The sequence below is a fragment of the Alosa sapidissima genome, chromosome 24 (assembly GCF_018492685.1).
Source record: "Alosa sapidissima isolate fAloSap1 chromosome 24, fAloSap1.pri, whole genome shotgun sequence".
Taxonomy (NCBI): Eukaryota; Metazoa; Chordata; class Actinopteri; order Clupeiformes; family Clupeidae; genus Alosa; species Alosa sapidissima.
In genome coordinates, this window is record NC_055980.1 from 28,567,083 (window position 1) to 28,584,449 (window position 17,367).

Sequence of the window (17,367 nt, forward strand, 5' to 3'; positions counted from 1 at the left end):
TGAGTTTTTTCAGTCATTGTATAAAGGACAACAACAAAATCACTTCGCCATTTAGATATTCTACGTTTTTCGTTACTTCTTTAAATGTGCCTATTGGTCGCTATGGAAGTGGAATAGGCATAGTTTACACAGAATGCCAGGTAGATTTGTCGACTAACAATAAACGAATAGCCTACCTTGTGTGATGGACATTATAGAACATAGCCTACACAGTGCTTCTAATGATCAAGAGGGATTTATTTGTCACATAGCCTACACAATTAGGCTATATAATAGCCTAGCGTCTTTAAATTGCATATAATCCGTCGCCATTCACAGTATGGCTGTCAAATGAATAAATGTAGGCTACTTCTCACGAAAACAAAGCAGCACATAATAGACGAGTGCAAATGCGTGAAGGCTATACTATGCTAGGTTTTAGTAAAGCATGGTTTAGTGGAATGACTGTTCCATACGGTCTCTCAAGCAGATTCCTTCAAATACCCCGGTGACTGTCAACATACCAATGCATTTTTGGAAGATGCGCTTTGCGCTGTTAAAGGGGATGACAGATGATCTCATTGGTTTAAATGATGTTACGCCCAAAACACGACTATGACTGATTAAGAAACTTAGGAACACCTTGTTGGACCATCCCCCCGACGAAAACACTCCCAATGTGGCCTGGACATCCTACTAAATTTGAATAAGCTTTTGACTAGTGACCATGCGCTTTAGACTAGTGACCATGCACTTTAGACTAGTGACCATGCGCTTTAGACTCCTCCTCTCTCTTCCTCTATTGACCATGCGCTTTAGACTCCTCCTCTTCCTCTAGTGACCATGCGCTTTAGACTCCTCCTCTTCCTCTAGTGACCGTGCGCTTTAGACTCCTCCTCTTCCTCTAGTGACCATGCGCTTTAGACTCCTCCTCTTCCTCTAGTGACCATGCACTTTAGACTCCTCCTCTCTCTTCCTCTATTGACCATGCGCTTTAGACTCCTCCTCTTCCTCTAGTGACCGTGCGCTTTTTACTCTCTCTTCTCTCTCTCTTCTCTCTCTCTCTTCTCCTCCCCCCTTCTTCTCTTCTTCCCTGTATTTCTCCATATCATTCTCTCTTCTCTCTCTCTCTTCCTCTAAATACTAAATCAATAAAGGGGTCACTGACCAGACCAGAGCCTTAATGTCTTAATGGGTGTGTGTGTGTGTGTGTGTGTGTGAGTGAATGTGTGTGTGTGTGTGTGTGTGTGAGTGTGTGTGTGTGTGTGTCCACTGTCTGTTATGTATAATGAGATAAATGAGGGAGGAACCGGATCAGGTTTCCCGTGTGATACTTTCCTTTATTGTGTGTGTGCATGTGTGAGAGGGAGTGTGAGTGTGCGTGTGTGAGAGAGAGTGTGTGTGAGAGAGTGTGTGTGTCTGTATGCGTGTGCATGTGTGAGAGAGTGTGTGTGTGTGCATGTGTGAAAGGGAGTGTGTGCGTGTGCATGTGTGAGAGAGTGTGTGTGTGTGCATGTGTGAGAGGGAGTGTGTGCGTGTGCATGTGTGTGAGAGAGAGAGAGTGTGTGTGTGCATGTGTGAGAGAGAGGGTGTGTGCATGTGTGTGAGAGAGAGTGTGTGTGTGTGTGTGAGAGAGAGATTGTGTGTGTGTGTGTATGTGTGAGAGAGAGAGGTGTGTGCATGTGTGAGAGTGTTTGTGTGTGTGTGTGTGTGTGAGAGAGAGTGTGTGTGTGCGTGTGCATGTGTGAGAGTGTGTGTGTATGTGTATGTGTATGTGTATGTGTGAGAGAGAGAGTGTGTGCGTGTGCATGTGTGAGAGAGAGGGTGTGTGTGTGCATGTGTGAGAGAGAGTGTGTGTGTCTGTGTGTGTGTGAGAGAGAGAGTGTGTGTAAGAGTGAGAGAGAGTTTGTGCGTGTGTGTGTGTGCATGTTTGTGTGAGAGAGAGAGTGTGTGTGTGTATGCATGTGTGAGAGAGAGTGTGTGCGTGTGTAAGAAAGAGAGAGCCTCCAGAACAGCACACAGGCCATTGAAAACAGAATTTGGAGTCTTGTAATTGAAACCACAAATATACATTTTAAAAAATCAACCCCATCAAATATTAATTTTGTAGAACCTGCTAATGTAGGATTTCTTTCCTCGTCCTTGATAAAATAATGTTCGTTGTGAAGGTGTAACGGAAGAGCTTCATTGCTTTTCCTGCTTAGAAAGAGCTAACTGACGGCGCAGGCAAAAAGTACATTTATCAGACACTTTAATCCAAAGCGGCCTACACATGTCAATTATATAATATGGGTCACTGTCCCCAGGGCAACTCAGGGTTAAGTGCCTTGCTCAAGGGCACAATGGTGGAAACCGGGAATTGAACCCACAACTTTTCAGGCTACTGCACGCTAGCCCTTAACCACTACACTACTACTGCATGCTAGCCCAGCTCCTTAGCCACTACACTACTGCACACTAGCCCAGCTCCTTAACCACTACACTACCACCACCCTACAGGCTACTGCACGCTAGCCCAGCTCCTTAACCACTACACTACTGCACGCTAGCCCAGCTCCTTAACCACTACTGCACGCTAGCCCAGCTCCTTAACTACTACACTACCACCACCCTACAGGCTACTGCACGCTAGCCCAGCTCCTTAACCACTACGCTACCACCACCCTACAGGCTACTGCACGCTAGCCCAGCTCCTTAACCACTACACTACAGGCTACTGCACACTAGCCCAGCTCCTTAACCACTACACTACTACTGCACACTAGCCCAGCTCCTTATCCACTACACTACACTACTACTGCATGCTAGCCCAGCTCCTTAACCACTACGCTACAGGCTACTGCACACTAGCCCAGCTCCTTAACCACTACACTACACTACTACTGCATGCTAGCCCAGCTCCTTACCCACTACACTACTACTGCACACTAGCCCAGCTCCTTAACCACTACACTACTACTGCATGCTAGCCCAGCTCCTTAACCACTACACTACACTACTACTGCACACTAGCCCAGCTCCTTAACCACTACACTACTACTGCATGCTAGCCCAGCTCCTTAACCACTACGCTACCATACCATAGCCTAAAATTTAAAATAATACGCAGATATGGCCTTATTATGGCTTCTATGCAAGACCTGCTCAATAAAACAAGCGCCCTCTGTTTCATTTGTAGGCCCCCGTTGTACAATGCCTGCATACCACAAATAGTGCAATCATACAATCAATGAGAGCATGTGGTTATAAATTCTTTGATACAACAGTTGCTTTTCTGGACCAGTGAGTGACATTTGGGTAATTGATGACACCTGATGATCTCTCACGGCACACTACTGCATGCTAGCCCAGCTCCTTAACCACTGCACCTACTGGCTGGTTGCTAAGTGAAAAAATTACCCATATGTGAACTCTGTGTGAGTCTAAAGTTTCAACAGAAGGTGGGCGTGTTAACCAATCAGGGATGTTCCGCACAGAGGGGGAAATCAAACAGGCAGAGGAGGAATAAGTGTGATGCAGGTTCCAGTAAAGCTTGCTTTGCTAAAATGTGTGTGTGTGTGTGTGTGTGTGTGTGTGTGAGAGAGAGAGAGAGAGAGAGAGAGAAGCAGCGTATACACACTTAGTTGGTGTGTTGCTGGTTGTAGTGCGGGTCGTCCGTAAGGGCTCATTTTCTGGCACAGAATAGAACTTTCCTTCCCTTAGTCAACAAGTAGTTTATTCAAGTTTTCTAAGCGATAAAGCTGTTAATGATACTTGTGTTTGATTAAATATTTATCCAAGTTGCCTCTCTATCTCACAAAGCGCCCAGATGACGGGAATCTGCATCAGAAGATGTAAATATTTACACAAGCGTTCTTTCTTCGTCCTTCTCTCTGTATGTTTGGTTAAATGACCTCACATTCCTCCCTGCCCACACCCACACACTCACACAGGGCCAGTGGGTCTGCAGGGCTAAACTTAATCTGCCTTAATGATGATGACTGGCTCTTGTGCAAGGCCAGGAGAGAGGCCCCCTCGTTAACCCCTCACTGCCGGGCTCAGACAGCCAATCAAAACACACACCAGCACATTCCACCAGCTCTGATTGGTTGAGGTTATCTCTGGACCTGTCAGCCTGTGCTCCTGAATTCCCCTGGGTAGACAGCAGGGAGTACGCTTCTCAGGTTACAAAAGTAGGCTACCCTAGCAGACCAGATTTCGGGTCTGGGTAAGCGTCTGCAGTCCCCCCTGGTGATCCTGTTTTTGAGGCTGCTAGTCTCCAGCCTGACCCTGTCCATGTATCCCAGTGCCAGGGGCTTAGGGTGTCCAGAACTCCAGCCTGCTGAGCTCCAGTGCCCTAATCCTGAGGAATCGCCATTCTGGGGAACTAGGCTTGCCCGCAAGCCTCCCTCCAGAGGGAGACGTGGCACCAAGCATCAGCCAGTCTAGTCGCCCAACGCCACGGCTCCTGTGGCCAGTCCTGAGGTGCCCGCTCCTGTGCCTAGTCCTGAGGTGCCCGCTCCTGTGGCCAGTCCTGAGGTGCCCGCTCCTGTGCCTAGTCCTGAGGTGCCCGCTCCTGTGCCTAGTGCCCGCTCCTGTGGCCAGTCCTGAGGTGCCCGCTCCTGTGCCTAGTCCTGAGGTGCCCGCTCCTGTGCCTAGTCCTGAGGTGCCCGCTCCTGTCCCGCTGCCCGGTCACCCCACGCCACATCTGCACTCCTGTCAGGGTCCCCACCTGGACTGTTAGTTTGGTCTCCCCCCTACCTGTCAATGCTGTGACCATTCTTGTGTGTTTTGTTGACCCAGCTTGTGCCATGTGCTTTGTGTTTACCCGTGTCACCTGTCGTTGCCCCGCCCATCTCCTTATATGGTCTGCACTTCCTGTCTCGTTAGTTTCCCTCCATTTCTGCTCACACCTGTTCCCCGTTATCGTCTTGTTGGTCTCGTCCAGTCCTCTGTCCATCTGTTAATTAGTCTGTATTTCTACCCCTCCCGTTTCTGTGGCCTTTGTCGGTTCCTCTCTCGTCACCCTGTCTGTTAGTAAGTTTGTAAGTCAATAAAGTGTATTTTTCTACACTTCAGCTTGTAAGAGTCTTGCGTTTGGGTCCTGTCCTGATAATCCTGACAATCACACTTGCTAACTTGGAAATGAGGTCCTATGTCCAAAATCCTGAACCGCCCCTTTAAGCAATCCCTCTCTCTCTCATTTCCCTCTCTATCACCCATCTTTAAGTGTTCTGTTCATTTTCATTTTTAAATCAATAAGAGATGGACGCCAGCATGACCAACCACATGACCTAATCTACTAATGGAGCCGTGACGTGTGCGTGTGTGTGCGTGTGAGTGCTAATGAAACCACGCGCATGTGTGTGTGTGTGCAGGGGTTAAAGTGGGGGGCAAGGGGAGGAGTTCCCCCACCTCAGATAAATTAGTAATAAATATATTCTTTGATACCAACGATATAGCGCGATGATATTGTTAAAATCAAAGTCAAAGTCTGCTTTATTGTCAATTTCTTCACATGTCAAGACATACAAAGAGATCGAAATTACGTTTCCCACTATCCCATGGTGGAGACAAGACATATTTTACCAATTAGGTCCACAGACAAACATAACATTCAAGTAAACAATATAAAAAGTAAAAATAAGAAGGCACATACAATGAAGAAAATAAGAGCAGCAAAATTTGAGTTGAAATTGTGCAATTGTGCATACAGTAGACAGTCAGTATAATAGTGCAAAAGTCAGGCCAATAAATGGCTGAGGTAGTTCTGTTTGACCTAAGTATGCAAGTGGCATAGTGGTGCAAGTTATGTAAGAGCAGCAGAAGTGTGTTCAGAAGTGTTTTCAGGACAACAGGACAACAACAACAAGTTGCAAAGTGTGCAAGTGTACAAGTGGAGTAGTGCAAGTGGAGTAGTGCAAGGCAGCCATTGTGGGTCTAAAAGTCCAGGATGTTATGTAGCTGAGGGTGGAGGGGGGAGAGAGTTCAGCATCCTAACAGCCTGGTGTATGAAGCTGTTGGTGAGTCTGGTGGTGCGGGAGCGCAGGCTTCTGTACCTCTTCCCAGAGGGCAGTAGATCAAACAGATTGTGAGCGGGGTGACTTGCATCACTCACAATTGTGGTCGCCTTGCGGGTGAGGTGGGTGGTGTAAATGTCCTTCAGGGAGGGGAGTGAAGCACCAATAATCCTTCCAGCTGTGTTCACTATGCGCTGCAGGGCTTTCCTGTTGTATTCAGTGCAGCTTCCGCCCCACACAGCGATACAGCTGGAGAGGATGCTCTCAATGGTGCCTCGGTAGAATGTGGTCATGATGGCTGGTGGAGCACTTGCTCGCCTGAGTTTCCGCAGGAAGTACAGGCGGCGCTGAGCTCTCTTCGCCAGTGATGCAGTGTTGGTGGTCCAGGAGAGGTCTTCACTGATGTGCACCCCCAGGAATTTGGTGCTGCTCGCTCTCTCCACCACAGCACCGTCGATGGTCAGTGGCAGGTATTGGGTGTGACCTCTCCGGAAGTCAACAACAATCTCCTTAGTCTTGCTGACGTTCAGCAGGAGGTTGTTGTCCCTGCACCACGTGGTCAGAAGGTCGACCTCCAACCTGTATTGAGTCTCGTCGCTCTTGGTGATGAGACCCACCAGAGTTGTGTCGTCAGCAAATTTCACTATGTGGTTGTAGCTGTAGGTTGCAGTGCAGTCATGCGTCAGCAGGGTGAAGAGCAGCGGACTGAGCACGCAGCCTTGAGGGGCCCCCGTGCTCAGTGTGATGCTGCTTGAGATATTGTTGCCAACACGTACTACTTGAGGCCTCTGACAGAGGAAGTCCAGTAGCCAGTTGCAGAGGTAGGTGCTGAGTCCCAGTTTGTCAAGTTTGCAGATGAGTTGTTGTGGTATTATGGTGTTGAATGCAGAACTGAAGTCTATAAACAGCAATCTCACATATGAGTCTCTCTTTTCCAGGTGGGTGAGGGCTGGGTGGAGGGCAGAGCAGATTGCATCCTCTGTGGACCGTTTGGCTCGGTATGCAAACTGGAAGGGGTCCAGGGTGGGGGGGAGAATGGATTTGATGTGTGACATGACAAGCCGCTCAAAGCACTTCATGATGATGGGTGTCAGTGCCACAGGGCGGTAGTCATTGAAGCAGGATGGAGCAGTTTTCTTCGGCACAGGTATGATGGTGGCAGCTTTGAAACATGATGGGACGATGGCTTGCTTCAGGGAAGTGTTAAAGATGTCTGTGAAGACATCCTTAAGCTCCTCAGCGCAGTCCTTCAGCGCACGACCTGGGATGTTGTCTGGGCCTGCTGCCTTACGGGTGTTGATAGCAGCAAGTGTCCTCTTCACGCTGTCGGCAGAGAGGCACAGGGGCTGCTCATGTAGAGGGGGATGGGTCTTCTGTGGGCAGGTGCTGTTTTGTGCTTCAAAGCGAGCAAAGAAGCGGTTCAGATTGTTGAGCAGAGGGATGTTGCTCTCACAGCTCTGTGGCGCGGGCTTGTAGTCCGTGAGGGCCTGAATGCCCTGCCATAGGCTTTGTGCGTTCCTGCTGTCTTTGAAGTGGGTGGTTATCTTGTGAGTGTATTCCTTTTTTGCTTCCTTGATGCCACGGGACAGGTTGGCTCTCGCTGTTCTCATGCCAGCTTCATCCCCAGCTCTGTAGGCTTTGTCTCTGGCCCTCAGCAGCCTGAGGACATCCCCTGTCAGCCATGGCTTCCAGTTAGCCCGAGTGATGATGTCTTTTGTGTGGGTCACATCATCAATGCACTTGGTGATGTAAGAGGTTACAGTGTCTGTATACTCCTCTATGTCTGTCTGGTTGTTGTAAGTGGCTGCCTGCTTAAACATTTCCCAGTCTGTTGTGTCAAAGCAGTCTTGAAGAGCATCAGAGGCTCCCTCAGGCCACACTTTTACCTGCTTGCGAACCGGTTTGTTTGCTTTCACTCTTTGTCTGTATGCGGGCATGACCATAACAATGATATGGTCAGAAAGTCCAATGTGGGGGAGGGGGGTGACTTTGTATGGTCCTTTGTGTGTAGTGTAGACCAGGTCCAGGATGTTGTCTCCTCTTGTTGGAAAATCAACATGCTGGTGTAGCTTTGGAAGAACAGTTTTAAGATCTGCATGGTTAAAATCTCCAGCGAAGATGGTGAAACCGTCCGAAATAAATGGTGAGTTAATTTTTCACATGTATAGAGGTGACCAAGAAGCTAGCAATTATTGTCCCAAAAGTATTGCTACACCACGATACTCCATATGTTGTCCAACGGTGAGCCATTTTTCCCCGTTGGACCGACGCTGGATTTTAGGGTTCTCCCACCTGCCAAATCCCACTTTAACCACTGTGTGTGAGTGTGTGTGTATGTTCAGTCGTATGTGAGTGGATTAGTCAAGTAGTCTGATGTGTACAGTAAGAAAAGTCCGTCTTATATAAGTCAGTATATAGCAATTTGAGTCCAATCCACCCAGACATCAAGACATAAACAAATACATTTACAAATAGTTGAAGAAAAAAAAAACAGAAACAGGATGCAGGACAGAGGGGCTCCTGGCACAGACATCAAGACCAAAACAAACAAACACATTTATAAATGAAATTAATTCAGTTATGTTCAGGGACGTTTTTAAACAGTGGGAGCTGGTGACCTTCTCAAAGTAAATGGTAACACTAAAACAAAGGGCTACATTAACATTCTGGAGGAACAGGAACAGATCAGGCAGTCTGCCGAGAGACCTAAACAATAGGCAGCATTGGACCATTAAACCACACAATGATCCAAAACACACAGCCAAACAAGGCAAGACATTATTAACAGAGAACAGAGTGGTTTAGAGTGGCCCAGCCAGAGTCCAGACCTCAATCCAATCAATCAAAAAAGTGAGCACAAGGCCACAAGGCCGTTCCTGCCTCAAAACCTGGATCGCTGCTAAAAAGGTCTAGAATCATTGTGGAGACATGGAGACACTTGGTAGGTATTATAAGAACCATTTTGAGAGCTGTGAATGCAAATTAAGATGTTTCCATTGATTATTTAAAAAGGGTATGAATAATTTTGGACATGCCATTTTTTATAAAAAAAAGTGTAATTTTCAGTCAGAACAAACATATTGGTCAACAGAAAATCAACATTGAATCAATATGTGACAGGGGCAGGGTTGTAGTGGAGGCTAAACGCACGTATACACTGTTTACGCACCTCCTGAATTGCGGAAATAGAGTTTACACACCTAAATTGCGTTTATTTACCTCTAAATAGCATACAGTTCTTAAACAATTCTAAATTAAGCTTATGTCCTATTACAATTGTGTATAGTTTCATATTGTTAGTTTCACATTGTTGAATCCAGTTTATCCACATTGCGCTACATTAGGTGGGGATCACATCTCGTTCCTAAGCAACACAATTAAATTTGTCAATTGAATACCAAGTTCAACGCACAGCATGTTCAACGCTAGCGTTATGCCAGCGTTGCCACTGTTCCACTGCCGAACCATAGAGAACAATAGGAAACCTGCTGCTTGCCGCTGGCTAATGTTATCCCCGCCTTATGGTATCGGAGACCAATCGTCTTGTGGCAGAAGCATCAAAGATTTGTCACACGAGTAAACGAGTTTGGATTATAAATGTTTTTTTAAACGGATATAGACCGATTTTTGAAGCGTCAAGACAGCATCCCTCCTACTGATTATGCCAGAAAACAGCTTTGACAACAAGCCCAGAGTGAGGCCCAGAAACAATACAATTTGGTTAATTTGGTGTGTGGTACCTTCATGCCACTGAGGCATGGCGTTGACGTTATTAGGTTACTTAAGACGCGAAGTTGCAAGTCACCTCCACCTTTTCCCACATTTTTTGATAGTCAGCGGCGCATTTGAAGGAATATGCTTGCATGCGAGACCGTATGGAACAGGTATTCCACTAAACCATGCTTTACTAAAACCTAGCAGAGTATATAGCCTACACACATTTGCACTCATCTTTGAACTCATGTTCACTCAAAGTGAAACTCTACACACACACACACACACTCACTCCTGACCACACACACTGTCATGATCACACACACCAGCTAGACACACATACACACAGGGCCCCCCCCCCCCCCACACACACACACACGCACACATATACACTCATGGTCACCCACACATGACCAACTGACAAACTGTCTCACAGTAACGCTAGTATTAGTATTACTAAACTCACAGACCGATACGCACAAAGCATGAGGTGCCCTGGGCGCTTACTACGAATAAAACAAAATAAAAAAACACGTCCTGTCTGACTGCGGCCTATTGTGTGATGAGCCCAGAAACACAGAAACAATGCAACTGAGGTTCATTTGGTGTGTGGTAGATTCATGCCACCTGAGGCACGGCATTGACATTATTAGGTTACTTTAGACACAAAGTTGCAAGTCACCTCTACCTTTTCCCACTAGCTCAAGTTACAAGTAGAATTCAGGATGTCAAGTCAGATAGATAACTGGTTGTTATCTCATGCATTCTCTGGCATTGAAGCCACTAAAAGCTAGTGACAAGCTCCCTTTGTTAGTCAGCTAGTTAATGTTAGGCTATAATAATAATATTAACCAACCGCTTTTGCAATGTAGCCTGAAAAGTTTAATTCATCATAATTAGCTCACCAATAAAATACAATCTTGGTCAAGACAACTAATTGTGGATGATGCTACCACTGTATATCATTCAGACTGGACTCCTACACTTAATGCTAAGAACCAGAAGCATGTGGTTGTGATTTGCTTGGTTTTTTTCCATTTCCAATTTCTATTTCTTTGTACCCCCTCCCTCTAACCCACTTTGGCAGTCCTTCACACATCCATCAAACCCACAATGAATCACACTTTGAGGTGTGAAAGAGAGGTGATGTGTGTTTGTTTGTTGCATTTCTTGATAACTAACAGGTACAAACAGGTCATTCCAAGAAACAAAGGTTTTTTTTTTAAGTGTTTGTGGTTGTGGCGCGTTTACTTAAAGGAACATGCCACCATTTTATGAAATTAGGTTATTCACCATCTCTCCCTATGAGTTAGAGGTCTGCAAGAAGCATCAAAGATTAGTCACACCGCACGTCATGTAAATGAGTTTGGATAATGAATGGATTTTTAAATGGATATACACTGATTTTTAAACCATCATTTTAACATACTGACTACATCCTGAAATGTTTGTTCTCTTCATTGTGATTTAATAAACTTTAGAGACTTTAACCATATTTATTCCTTCTGGAGTTAACAAAAAACTTATGTTAATGTAGGAATTGAGTAGTGAATGTGTGGCCTTTGAGGGAACACCCAGTGATATCTTTGGTACCATCAAATGGTCTTGAATTTCCCCTGGGGATCAATAAAGTATCTATCTATCTATCTGGTAGCCTATAGCGATGTCATGTAAACTCATCAAATGGTAGCCTATAGCCATGTCATGTAAACTCATCAAATGGTAGCCTATAGCCATGTCATGTAAACTCATCAAATGGTAGCCTATAGCGCATGTCATGTAAATGTGGTCATCAAATGGTAGCCTATAGCGCATGTCATGTAAATGTGGTCATCAAATGGTAGCCTATAGCGCATGTCATGTAAATGTGGTCATCAAATGGTAGCCTATAGCGCATGTCATGTAAACTCATCAAATGGTAGCCTATAGTGATGTGGTCATCAAATGGTAGCCTATAGCTAGAGCAATATAAAGGTACCATATTCAAAAAGTTGATGCCTGTTTTGTTCACGGATGGCCACCCTAATAAGGGCAGCCGTGGCCCACTGGTCATTATGGGGCAGCCGTGGCCCGCTGGTTATTATGGAGCAGCCGTGGCCCGCTGGTTATTATGGGGCAGCTGTGGCCCGCTGGTTATTATGGGGCAGCCGTGGCCCACTGGTTATTATGGGCTGGTTACTATGGGGCAGCCTTGGCCCACTGGTTATTATGGGCTGGTTACTATGGGGCAGCCGTGGCCCGCTGGTTACTATGGGGCAGCCGTGGCCCACTGGTTACTATGGGCCCACTGGTTACTATGGGGCAGCCGTGGCCCACTGGTTACTATGGGCCCACTGGTTACTATGGGGCAGCCGTGGCCCACTGGTTACTATGGGCCCACTGGTTACTATGGGGCAGCCGTGGCCCACTGGTTACTATGGGGCAGCCGTGGCCCGCTGGTTAGCTCTTCGGACTTGTAACCGGAGGGTTGCCGGTTTGAACCCCGACCAGTAGGCACGGCTGAAGTGCCCTTGAGCAAGGCATCTAACCCCTCACTGCTCCCCAAGCGCCGCTGTTGTTGCAGGCAGCTCACTGCGCCAGGATTAGTGTGTGCTTCACCCAGAGGCGGACAGAGTACACAGCTTTATTGAGTAAAAGTACAAATACCCTTTGCTCAATTTTACTCAAGTACAAGTAAAAGTACAACAGTCAGATGCCTACTTAAGTAAAAGTACTGAAGTACTTGTTTTTAAAAGTACTTGAGTATCAAGAGTACAAGAGTAGCCTACATTTTTTAAATATTGCATTACTACTGCCACAGTGCTTACATTTATGTACAGAAACGTCCTACATGGAGTTATGAAAAATGTTAATACCTTGGAGAATGTAAAAGGAATTGAAAGTAAAATCAAGTCATTTTCATCTTTTTACCATGTTGCCAGGGATGGGCAGTATTTCTAATACATGTATTTAAAATATGTATTTCAAATACTAAATACTATTTTGTAATTGAAACACTTGAAGCGAAAACTATCATAAAATTGAAATAGCCTGGCGAGGCGAGGAAACAACAAATTGAGGGTTTCTGAGATTTTTCTTTTTTCCTTTTTAGAAGAAGTAACTGGTACTCACGGTTATGGATAGAAATGTAGTGGAGTAAAGAGTACAATATTTGCCTCTCAAATGTACTTGAGTAAAGTCATGAGTACTCCCCAAAAATGATACTCGAGTAAAGTACAGATCCCTCAAAATTGTACTCAAGTACTGTACTCAAGTAAAGGTACTCCGTTACTGTGTGTTTCACTAATTCACGGATTGGGATAAATGCAGAGACCAAATTTCCCTCACGGGATCAAAAGAGTATATACTTATATATATAGCCTGGCTACATTATGATAATGTTAACTTGAATTTTAAAAGCCATTTGATAGTCTTCCCCACTAGGGGAGATTCAAAATAAAACAGCAAGGCAGATGAACGTACTGTACAGAATATTCACAGAGAAATAACTAGTAGGCTACCAAATAGCCTATTAAGACTCTCCCCAAAGTGAACTTGTAGCCTAAATTGTAGCCAAGCCAGGTGCAATATCTCACAACTAGCGTATACTGTTTGTCCTATTCTTGGTTTTGGGATAAAAAAAATGCCGCCCCTCAAAGAACAATATATATATATATATATATATTAATTTAACAAAGTTGACCATTTTTTATCAGAGCTTCCCCTATTCCAAAGAGCAGCAACCGCCGCTCTGGCAGTGCGCCACCCCTGTCATGTCTCTGGATCGCGACCCACAGTTCGAGAAACGCTGGGTTAAAATAAGTTTGAAATTAATCCAGCCAAGAATGAGAAATGTGATTCAGAGATCGCATAGACTACTTGCTCATTTAGAATTAGCAGCATTGCTCATTTTAACTAGGCAGTTGGCACACCAGTTGCAGGCTATCCCCCCATGTTTAAGGTTAATTTGTCCTGCCTAATGAAAATGTAAGGCCAGATCTAATGATATTAGCCTATTTATGAAGATGAACTTCTTTCAAGATACTGTGCACCTTATTTTTTGCCCTTACCTTGCCATGTCTGCCAGCACTATCTGTCTGATGACTGAATGATTGATTGATTGACGTTGAATTGTCTGATCTGAACTAGCGGAGTAGGAGCTGCTGTGCAAGGTTCGTACTTCTCAGACTTGCTCCAGCACAGAAGATTTCTAGGCCAGCCTATCCCTTCCATTATTTAGGACCTGAAATTAAAATGCTATAGTTCACACCAGGCTATTTCGTTTTTAATAGTAGGCTGACGCCTGATGGCATTCCATTATCAGCATCATAGTTGGCCCCACAAGACTTCCGTTTTAACATTCCATATGTTATCTTAATGCAGAGGAAGTAGATTGGGAACCAAATAGAACGTTCAAGCATTGTTTTTGTTTTTATTGTTGAAAGGGTTTATAGGGGTGAAATATAGCTGGCCGCTGGGAAACGGACATGTGAACCTGGTCCCTTCTACAGCTTTGGGCTATTGTCTTACTTGGTGTGGACTATTTCATCATACGTTTGAACTGCATAGCCTCTTAAAAGGCCTTCTAGACTTTTGAAGTGATATGGCATTAAAATCTGGTGTTGACTTATTTACCAAGTTCTGCTGGGCCAGTTGCAAATTAATTTGAACGACTGTAGCAAATGAATCAAAAATGTGGGCTTCAATAGGAGAATAAGACTATGTCATGTTTAAACTTCATTGTGCAGCTTCATGGAGAAAGAGGAATTGATCCTACATGGTCTGATTTGATTCGGACCTCTTGGTCCGCCTATGGCCCATTGCGGAAGGTGCATTTAGAATTGTTAGGCTACACTGACGAGAATGTTGTGCATGACTCTGAAAAGATTAAAATAAATTATGTCTAAACTTCATCAGGCTTTTAGGCCTAATAAGAAATAAAAAAAAACTCCTGTCGCAGATATAGCCTGAGGCGTGACGGCCATCCAATGCGTCAAATTGCGACAGAAAATGGCTACTGAAAAAGTGTCTGAACTAGTTGTGCAGTGACCTACAGTATCCTGCAGATAATTCAGAACATTGTGTGTGAGTCCGTGTGTGTGTGTGTGTGTGTGTGAGTGTGTGTGAGTCTATGTGTCTCTGTGTTTGAGCTATCAGGATGTGAGTAAATTAGTCTTTAAGAGATATTTTTAGACAGCACAGCACTTTTTTAAGTGTTATATAAATAGATCGAAATGGACGTTTCTTTAAGCCCTGTTGAGCCCTCTACTCAAGCGGTCCCTCAGTAACCCAGGTGACAGTGGAATCTTACGAAGCTTGTTAAACACATACACATTCTCAGTGAACCATGCACCGGAGTTCCTCCTGAAACACACACTCACATAGACACACACCCTCTTAGGCACACACATGCAACCCTTCCTGACACACACTCACTTTACTCTTTGCACATGAAGCCCCTCCTGACAGATGAATGGCCAGAGCTCTATTGGCTAGTCTGATGGTTAACTTTGTTTGAGAATTACAGGATTAGTCAATAACTTTCCTCCTTTTGTACTTTCTCTTTATGTCAATCTCTCAGTCTCTCTCTCTCTCTCTCTCTCTCTCTCTCGTTCAGGGTTTGTTCTCACCTCTCTGTTCTCTCACTTCCTCTCTCACTTCCTCTCTCTCCTCTCTGTTCTCTCTCTCGCTCTCTCCATCTGTTCCTTGTAGTGTTGTCACGATACCAAAATTATTGTTTCGATACCGATACCAAGTCAAGAATCTTCATTTTAAAACAGAACAACGGGACAACATTCTAATCATATAACACACTATTAAATGAACATATGACCAGCAGATATATTAAACATTTGAACAAAATATGAGAAATATCAAAATATCTCAGTTATCATAAGAAACATAAGAGTTACTGGTAATAACTTTATATTGATTCTAAACTTTGAATAAAAATATGAACAGCGATTATATTAAACAATGTTTCTGAACTCTATTCAGAAGATTAAATATCAAAATATAAATAATATCAATGTAAGTAATGGCATTCAAGGTAAAAAAAAAAAAAAGCACAAAAAATTGCAGTATTGTGTCAGTTGTGAAACCTTTTCCTTTCAGGGGAGAAAACTCCGCCATTAAGCTTTATTTGAATTCTGGACTTATATATTATAAATATTATACAATTATAATAAACATATTAAATATCAAAACATAAATAACAAATTAAAGCAATGGCATTCAGTTTTAAAAACAAATGAAATTTAGCTGCATTATCTCTTATCAAAACTGAGTTGTTGTTTTTTCTCCAGTGAGCATTAGCCCTAGAATGGCCAGCAGATGTTCATTTCTTATTCTGTTCCTTGTCTAAGTTCTTGGCCAATAAAACTAGCATTTCTAAATGTTCCTCAGTCAGTCTGGAACGTCTTGGACTGCAGATATTCCCAGATGTGTTGAATACCCGTTCAGATGCACAACTTGAAGCATAAATGCAAAGATACTTCCCAAATTGTGCCAGGGTGGGCAGTTGTGCCTCATGTTGACTCCACCAGGCCAGGGGATCCTCTGCAGGGCTGATTTCTCTGAACTGTTTGTAATCAACAAACTCACCATTTAGTCTATCTTTGGGTGAAGCAGGTGTGGGAGAATGTTGCCTCATTTCAGAATTCTCTGCCCCTTTCTTCTCTGAGGTTATGGTGCAGAGCAAACTTAAGTCTCTCTTATTTCTCTTTGGTGCAGCATCTGCTCCTGTAGGGTACACTGGACTGCGGGGTGGAAGCTGAACAGCCTCAGCTTTAAGGAGCAGTTCCATCTTTATATCCTCCTCCATAGTTACAAAAGTACCTTTGAATCTAGGATCAAGGAATGTGGAGGTGTTTAGTGTAGTCATCTGCAGGTCGTGATCATCATACCTTTTCTCAAAATCTGCTCTAATTTTGTTCTTCATTTCTAGGGCCAAGGGCCGGTCGCCTTCCTCGTCTTTTAGGCAGGCTTTGATTTTCCACATGAGTGGCAGGACTGATATGGTGATTTCTTTCTCTCCACTCAGGGCATCAGTGAAGTCACTGAGTGGAGCCAGGACATCCCTCACTATTTCTAAAGTGGTCATGTCTGTGTCTCTGGGCATCAGGTGCCACTTCTTCCGGTCCTCAGCCAGAACAGCAGAGACAGCTTGCTGCTGCTCACAAAATCGTTCCATGTCATAGGTGGAACCCCATCGGGTGGGCTCATCATGGATTAATGAATGTTGTTTAAAGACTTTTTTTCGTCTGTAAGCAGTCTAGACATCTTGTTTGATCTGGAGAAGCCGGACACAGTCTTACGGAGCCTGGACAGACAGCTTGCCACGCGATCGATATCTATGGCTTTGTTCACTGCCAAATGTAGATTGTGCCCAAAACAGGGTATCCAGGTGTATTCATTAAAAGCCTTGCGGTTGTTTGACGCATTATCTGTTGTAATTCCAGCCACATTGGCCATATCTAGCCCCCATGAATCTGTAATGATTTCCTCCAGGGCTTCCTTTAGAGTGTCTGCTGTGTGATCAGAATACAATGCAGAGCACCCTAAACACCAAGACTGCATCTCCCAGGACTGTGTAATGAACTGGACTGTTACAGCCATGTAAGTGTCAACAGTTCTGCTGGTTCAGAGATCCGTGGTGCAGGAGAAAACTGTATTTGGTGTAGGCCTAAGGTGTGCA

General features: G+C 44.6%; 1 protein-coding gene across 2 annotated transcripts in view; it reads left to right on the forward strand.

Annotated features, from left to right (window-relative positions):
- LOC121700462 (cell death-inducing p53-target protein 1-like) overlaps positions 1-17,367 on the forward strand; it is a 30,668-nt gene that overhangs the window by 1,654 nt on the left and 11,647 nt on the right. The window lies entirely within an intron of this gene.